At 37.8% G+C, this 8,126-nt stretch overlaps 1 pseudogene; it reads right to left on the bottom strand.

The window, feature by feature from the left end:
- Positions 1 to 4,311: 4,311 nt before the first annotated feature.
- LOC118722491 lies at positions 4,312 to 7,915 on the bottom strand (annotated as a pseudogene).
- Positions 7,916 to 8,126: the final 211 nt, after the last annotated feature.

The raw sequence follows: 8,126 nt of genomic DNA, 5'->3' as shown, positions 1-8,126 counted from the left end.
AGCTCTTTGACATCCCCTTGAGGGTCCCAGATTGCAAGAGGGCACAAGCCAGGCCAATGGACCCCACTGGTCCATGATCGGGGCCAGGGAGGGATGTGGGAGGTTGGCCAAACTGGAAGGGATTGTGGGAGGGAGGGCTCCAGGGTATGTCCAGCCCATCTTGCTCAGTCCAGATCAGCCGGACCAGAGCAGCAAGTTAACCTACAGTCAAAGCATCTGCCTCTTAGTGGTCAGTGCATGTCATAGCGAGTGGTTGAGTGGCCTTAGCATATCATTAGCATATTACTCTTTGACTGGTTGAACAAATAATCAGACAACTGGACACTTAGCATATTAGGCTTTTATTATATAGAATGTCCAAAATAGGCAAATCTATAGATGCAGAAAGTGAATTGGTTGTTGCCTACGGCTAATGGGAGGTGAGAGGATTGGGGGTTGATAACTAAGAAGTACGGATTTCTTTCTGGGGTGATGGAAATTTTCTAAAATTGGTTGTGATTAAATTAAATTTAAATGAGTGGATTGTATGTTATGTGAATTACATCCCACTAAAGCTACTACCCCCAAAAATAAAATGAAAGAACATTAAAAAAGTGAGCTGGGCCCAGCCAGTGTGGCTCAGTGGTTGAGTGTTGACCCATGAACCAGGAGGTCATGATTCTGATTCCTGATCAGGGCACATGCTGGGTTGTGGGCTCGATCCCCAGTGGGGGTGTGCAAGAGGCAGCCGATTGATGTTTTCCTCATTATTGATGGTTTTTTTTTTCTCTCTCTCCCCCTCTCTGTAAATCAATAAAAAACATTTTTTTTCAAAGTGAGCTGGATGGATTAGGTAGCTACAACACCAGTGCAATTTCAGAGAGGACCATCTAAAAGGAAATTTGTATCACCAGAGATCTCCCTCTGTCTACACAGAACTTTTGCAATGACCATAACTCTGTAGAGTTGAGAAGAAATGTAGTTATTAACAATAACTTACACCTAAAATATCACCTACTATGTGTCACCATTCCCCATGCTTTAAATTTATTAACTCAAAGGCATGAAGTAGATTTACTATTATTATACCCATATTATACCCATATTGGAGCTTGAAGCACAGGTAGGACAGTGACTTAGAAAAGTCAGCAAACTTTTCCTTTGAAGAGTCTGATAATAAATATATTAGGCTCTATGGGCTAAGAGGTGAAATTAAGGATATTAAGCAGACATTTATAAAACAAGAGAAAAAACGCATTTCCGAAAAATATTAAAATATAATAGTAATTGAGTACAAATTTTGGAAATACTGTTCTACTAATAGAAGAATAGACTTATTCCTGGTTGGGGTAAATATATTGCTTAATTGAGGTTCAGAGTTAAGTTTCCTATTATCAAAATTGATCACAAATATTCCACTGTTAATGCTGATTTATAATAAAATTTTATGTATTTCATCTTTGAAAATGCCTTTCACACAGATATGTATTGCCAAATGGTGATACAAATCCATGAGGATATAATTTTAAGTATATTTATTGCTTGGAAGGCAGTTATAGAATTCTATGGGATTCTTTTATTGGTAGTGCCCTTTAGCATGCTATTATAGTGCAAATTAATCACTTCCAATTGAAAGTTAGGTAGATGCTTCTCAATTGCTTCATAAAATGGACTTTGAAATATAAAATTTGGTTTTGCACTTGCATTAAAGTCCAAAAAGTACTGCTGAAACCATAGTTTAAGTTCAGATTATATATCTGCTGCATATTTATGTGGGAAAGATCTTTTCATTTTAACCTTTTGACCACACAGGAAGTATAGAAAGCAGCTGGTATTACTTATGACTTACACAACATCAATTGATAAAATGACTTCACCACAGTATAAAATTTGCATGTAAACCATTTTTGCTTGATAAGAGTGATTCTTCTCACTAATATTTTAACTCAGCCCTGTACTTATAAATTTGCAATAAAACTTTACTACTGCTAAGCCATCAAACTGCTTTATGGTAGGGTAAATCAGGATATTAGCTTCTATTGAATACATGTGACAAAAACCACAGAACAGTGTTGGTCAAGTTCACTGACAGTGAATAAAGTTCACCATTGGCACTACTGGTTACATAACACATGATAAATTCAAAACTTTTCAGCAAAATACTTACTCATAAGTAACACAAGGAATAGCCATCCATAAGCTTTAAACGCCTAGCATTTTCAGAAGCTTTGTAAATGAATTACACTATAGTTTTCTCTGCTCCACACGTATTTCTACCACCTCCAGTTGTAACACATCTTAGCAGATTCTACTTCAGTTTATACTGAAATAATGTTTTCTCAACACCTTTGAAAATCACTTTTTTAAAAAACAACTTTATTGAGGTTTAATTCACCTATCACACAACACACTCATTTAAAGTGTGTGATTTCGAAGAGCAACGAAGATGGCGGCGTAGGTAAAGACTCCTAAACAGCTGCCGTGCACAACAAGTTAACCTGTTAACCGGGGAGTTCCCTTTTTAATTATGCAACGTACAACGGGCGCGTACTCTTTCACTAGGACATGTCAGTACGTCAAGCCCGGTGGATGTAATTTCATATTATTATTTTTTTTATTTATACTTAATTAAAATAAATGAAATATATATTTTTTCGTTTATTTATATATAAAGCACAAAGGAAAATACAAAATTACAAACAAATAGAAAAGGATACCAACAAAAAAATGGAAACATCGAATTAAAAAATTATAAATTTTACAAACAATTATAAAGATTACAAAAAATATATATTTTTATTTCTATATACAATAAAAATATAAAAAAGTTAACAATTACAGAACAATAAACAAAAGCACACAAAAAATAGAAATATTTAGTTTAAAAATTGAAATATAGATGTAAAAATTCAAAACTCAACTTCGGTGTGATGTATTTTAAAACAATTGTTGATACATAGAGCTACCTTACAATCAGGACACCAGTATGTAGATTCTTTCCTAACACCTTTTTTGTAGCAAACTCAGCATTTCCTGGATTTAGTTTTTCCTATATCGCTTTTCATTTGTTCTGGAAAATGCCTTTTAACTAAGCGTGATGGTTTAGATGTAGAGCTGCTTATTTATGTCTTTGGGTGGGTTTTCACTACATACTCTATCAAAAAGTGTAATTGATCCAAATGACCTTTATCTTTTTTGTATATAATATATGCATTAAAGCAGCACATATCAATTAATCGTAGAAAAAAAATTTTATAAAATTTTTTCACCCTATTACGGGCAGCCGTGTAGGCCACCATAACTCCATCTCCCAAATCTACGCCGCCCACATTCTTGTTATAATCCAGGACAACATTCGGTTTTTCTTGTCTTTTTCCTCTCTTTTCAATCATTGTCTTTTCGTCATTATGAATAGAGCTGAGCATCAATACATCTTTTTTATCCTTCCATTTTAAAACCATAAGTTTGTCTTTGATTCTTACTATATATTCATTTTTCTGTAATTTTTTTTGTTTTTATTTCCCTGGGGATTCCGACTCTGTTTATCCTCATTGTTCCAACAATATCTGTATTGTTTTGACACAAGAGTTCAGCCAAATAAATTGACGTATAGAAATTATCTAAGTAAATCCTATACCCTTTATTCAGTAAGTCATGTGTTAACTCCAAAACAATTCTTGTTGATTGTTTTTCTTGTGGGTAGTTCGAACCATAATTTGTGTCCTTGCCTGTGTATAAAATTATATTTTGTACGTATCCAGATTGGCTTTCACTCAAAATAAACAATTTCATTCCAAATCTAGCTCTTTTTTGTAGATATATATTGTTTCCAAGACAAATTCCCTTTCCATAATAAAAGAGATTCATCTATGCATATTTCTCGTTCACATACATAAAAACTTTAAACTTTTCTGACAAATTGATGATTGGATCAATTTTATATGTTTTTCTATTATATAAAGGTTGGAGATATAAAAAAAATAAGTAAATAATATATAATATGAAAATATTATAGGTAGGTAAGTGTAAGTACGTACCCATCACTGCTCACCCAGAACACGTCCACCACTCTCACTAGCGAAATTATACTGATTCCCTCCGTGTCTTAAATTCATGTCGAGACATGTATGGATGATTAATACCTTTGTTGTTCGGAAATATATGTCCTGCCTGTTTCAGGGCGCAACATATATTTCAAGGACGTCCTACCCGTACCCGATATTGTTTACGTTTGACGTATTTATACGTTCTGCTCGGTTAACAGGTTAAGAAAAAACTACAAAACAAATGTCTATCTCCCAAACAAAAGCTGGCTGAGAGGAAGCCCTGCATCTAGACTGAAAAAGAGGAGAATCCAGGGCACAAGCGCTGAAAAACTGAGGTAGGGGAGCGAGGACACAATAAGGGCTTGCGGTGGATCCAGGCTGGTGAAGGGCGGTGCTTTCTTCAACCCAAAGAGAGACAAGTGCCCGATCTCTCTGAAATCCAGTTTCTGAGGAGAGGCTAGACTGTCTGTCATTAGGTCAGAAAGTGAGGCTGGCTTGCTTGCAGAGCTGAGATTGTTTGCTGCGCTGTGGTGCCAGACGCGGGAGACGAGGGGATGCCATCCAAGAGGCAGCGGAGGGCAGCCATTGCTGTTGGCCACACCCCAGACTAGTAACACCCTGAGACTCCGCCCCTCACAACACATCCAAGTTCCAAGCAGCGGACTTTGCATATGAACTGCCCTCTCTGTTGCAATTTAGCAAAATTGCAACCTGGGGCAAACAGATCCAAGGAGGACAGGACTGTGGTTCACGCTGTAGCTTCTGTGACAGTACTGGCCTCAGACAGTAGCTGATCTGCACCTCATTGAGACCCAGAAACTAGAGTTCTAGTGCTCAGTTTCAATCCCTCACACCCATAAGTGACACATTCAGGAGACGGTTTCAGTGAGCACCAAAGCCCCACTGAAACAAGGCATATCTCCAGCGCAGCAGTTCTTCCTTTATAGACACAGCAGGTCCTCACAGACAATTGGCATGGAGATGAATTCCTCCCAGTGTACCAACAGCAATCAAGGCTTAATTATACCAAGACTTTGCACTAAGCCCACAATGGGATATAGCAAAAGCGACCAAGTCAGGTGATTGGGGAAGCTGAGCTACTGACCCCTATAGGTCACCTACCACTCGAAGCCACTCCATCAACACAGGGAGGCAGCCAAAATGAGGAGACATAGAAGCATGACACGAATGGGAGAGATGGAGGAGAGTAAACTACTGAACAACATACAGTTCAGAATCACATTTATAAGATTACTCAAGAATCTTCTAAAAACCTTTGAGAAACTTAATGAGACCTCCATGAAGCTTTGTGAGACCTTCAAGGACCTTAATGAGAATACCAAAAAATGGAAAAAGACCAGCCAGAAATTAAGCATACAAAGTCTGAAATAAAGAATAAACAGAAACTCAACTATAGATCAACATGCCCCCAGAATCAAACCAAAGATCTGGAATATAAGAAAGCAAAAATCACCCAACCAGAGAGGCAAAAAGAAAGAAGAATCCAAAAGTGTGAGGATAGTGTAAGGAGCCTCCGGGACAACTTAAAGTGTACCAACATCTGGATTTTTGGGGTGCCAGAAGAAGAGAGCGAGCAGAATATTGAAAGCTTAATGGAAGAAATAATGACAGAAAACTTGCCCTACCTGGTAAAAGAAATAGACTTACTAGTTCAGGAAGCATACAGAACCCCAAACAAGAGAAATCCAAAGAGGAACACACCAAGACACATCATAATTAAAATCCCAAAAGCAATAGACAAAGAGAAAATCTTACAAGCAGCAAGAGAAAAACAACTACCCTGTTTCCCCGAAAATAAGACAAGAGAAAAAAATTAATTTTTGCTCCCAAAGATGTGGTAGGTCTTATTTTCAGGGGATGTCTTATTTTCCCATGAAGAAGAATACGATACACATTTATTGTTAAATGAAAATAAAGGAAATTTATTACCTGTATATGGTACGTTAGTATGGTAGTTGTCAACACAAATCAGACAAACTGTGAATCCTACAGTATCAAGAATACACTCATTTATTCAATGACAATCATGTCATCATCTTCTGGAACATCATCATAACAATCCAATTCCTGAATTTCCTGGTGAATTTCTTGTGACTCCATTTCTTTCAGAATCAGTGGACCAAATCTCTCATGTTTTAGCCTGGGGGGGGGGGGGGGAAAGGGCTTATTTTTGGGGGGATCCCTTATATTTCACTCAGAAGGAAACCTGTAAGTAGGTCTTATTTTTGGAGGATGTCTTATTTTCGGGGAAACAAGGTAGTTATCTACAAGAGAGTACCCATACGACTGTCAGCTGATTTCTCAACAGAAACTATGCAGGCCAGAAGGGAGTGGCAAGAAATATTCAAAATGATGAACAACAAGAACCTACAACCAAGATTACTCTAATCAGCAAAGCTATCATTCAGAATTGAAGGTCAGATAAAAAGCTTCACAGACAAGAAAAAGTTAAAGGAGTTCATCAACACCAAACTAGGATTACATGAAATGTTGAAGGGTATTCTTTAAGAAGAGGAAGAAGAAGAAAAAGGCAAAGGTAAAAAATTATGAACAACAAAAAGGCATCAAATACATACCTACCAACAAGCGAATCTAAAAATCAAGAGAATTTAAAAAATAATCTGAAGAACAAAATGGATTGGTGAATATAATAGAATCAGGCATTTAGAAAGGGATTGGACCAACAATTCACAAGGGAAAACAGTCTGAGGGGTTCGGGAAGAGATTGGACAAAAATATTACACCTATGGATGAAGACAGTGGCGGGGTAAGGGCGTGGGGTGGGGTTGGGAATCAGGTAGAGGGGAGCAAGGGGGGGGGGGAGAAACACCTGTAATAATCTGAACAATAAAGATTTATTTAAAAATAATAATAAAAAATAAAAATAAAGTGTGTGATTTCATTTAAAAACATTTTTATAATTGTTTCACAGAGGCTATTCATAGAGGCCAATTCTTCAGTCGCTTCAAATTTGTCACTGACTAGTTGAATGAACAGCTGAATAGTATTGGTAACATCTGTCAACTCATCAAGAACCAAGGAAAACCACTCAAAGTTATTTGCCCTGTTTATTAATTAATCATTAGATACTATCCTCAATATTCTCAACTCTCTGATAGTATAAGGAGGATAGTGTAAGGAGGTGCCAGAAGAAATTGCAACTGTTCTTGCTACAGCAGTCTTTTTCTTTCCTGTTGAAGAACATCTTTATTTATACAAACTATTCCTACATAGAAACTATAAAGCACTAAGAAACTTAAACCTCTAAAGTCATAGCAAACAGGTGGCAGTTCAATATCCAAGGAAGACTGGAATGGATCGGACTCCCATGGTAGAGAAGGCGCCTTCAGGGGTGAAGGGGGCCCAGGTGTAACAGCTTTTCAAGTTTTCTCTCCTCATCAACAATCATGAGAGGCACTCCACTCAAGGGGAGCTGTGCGATCGAGTTCTTCAGGCAGGTTGAAGCTCTCAAAATCAAGAGGAGTGAAGGGAAATAATTTTTCTATTTCTGGATAGGTGTCCTCTGAGGCAGGAACAGAGCCTTTTGCTGTAAGGGTCTTCCTGGTCATCATTTTAGCAGAGAAGGTTGTCTGTTTCTCTTTGACAGGTGCATCACTCTTTACTGACTTTTCTGTAGCTCTCTGGACAGTTCCCAAAGCCTTTCAGGGAGCCTTAGGCAAGGCTGGAGGAGCATCAACATGTGTTAAAACCTGAGATCTCCCATCTAACGCTTTGAAGGCCAAGGCCAGGAGGGACCCCAGCTTCAGCTGCTCTTAGGAGTTGCTTGCGACTAGTTCTTCATTTTCCTTATCCACAAAGATCAGTAGCCATTCTGAATTAAGTTGGGATCCACAGCCCACATTTCCCATGATTCAGCCTCGCTGCCACAGTCTTAAACGAGTTTCTTTCCTCTGGACACATTGTGTGAGCTGCTTTGCTCAAACACAACTTAATTAACTCATTCCTAATGGCTTTCTTTGCTCGCCTAACAAACGAGCCACTTGGAAGCTTGCTCTGATTGCAGCCTAATTTTTGTTATTTAATTTTAGGAATAAATTCTGCTGTGATGAGACATTCCAT

Source organism: Pipistrellus kuhlii, unplaced genomic scaffold (genome assembly GCF_014108245.1).
Source record: "Pipistrellus kuhlii isolate mPipKuh1 unplaced genomic scaffold, mPipKuh1.p scaffold_m20_p_2, whole genome shotgun sequence".
Taxonomy (NCBI): domain Eukaryota; kingdom Metazoa; phylum Chordata; class Mammalia; order Chiroptera; family Vespertilionidae; genus Pipistrellus; species Pipistrellus kuhlii.
This window is presented reverse-complemented; position numbering and strand designations above follow the sequence as displayed.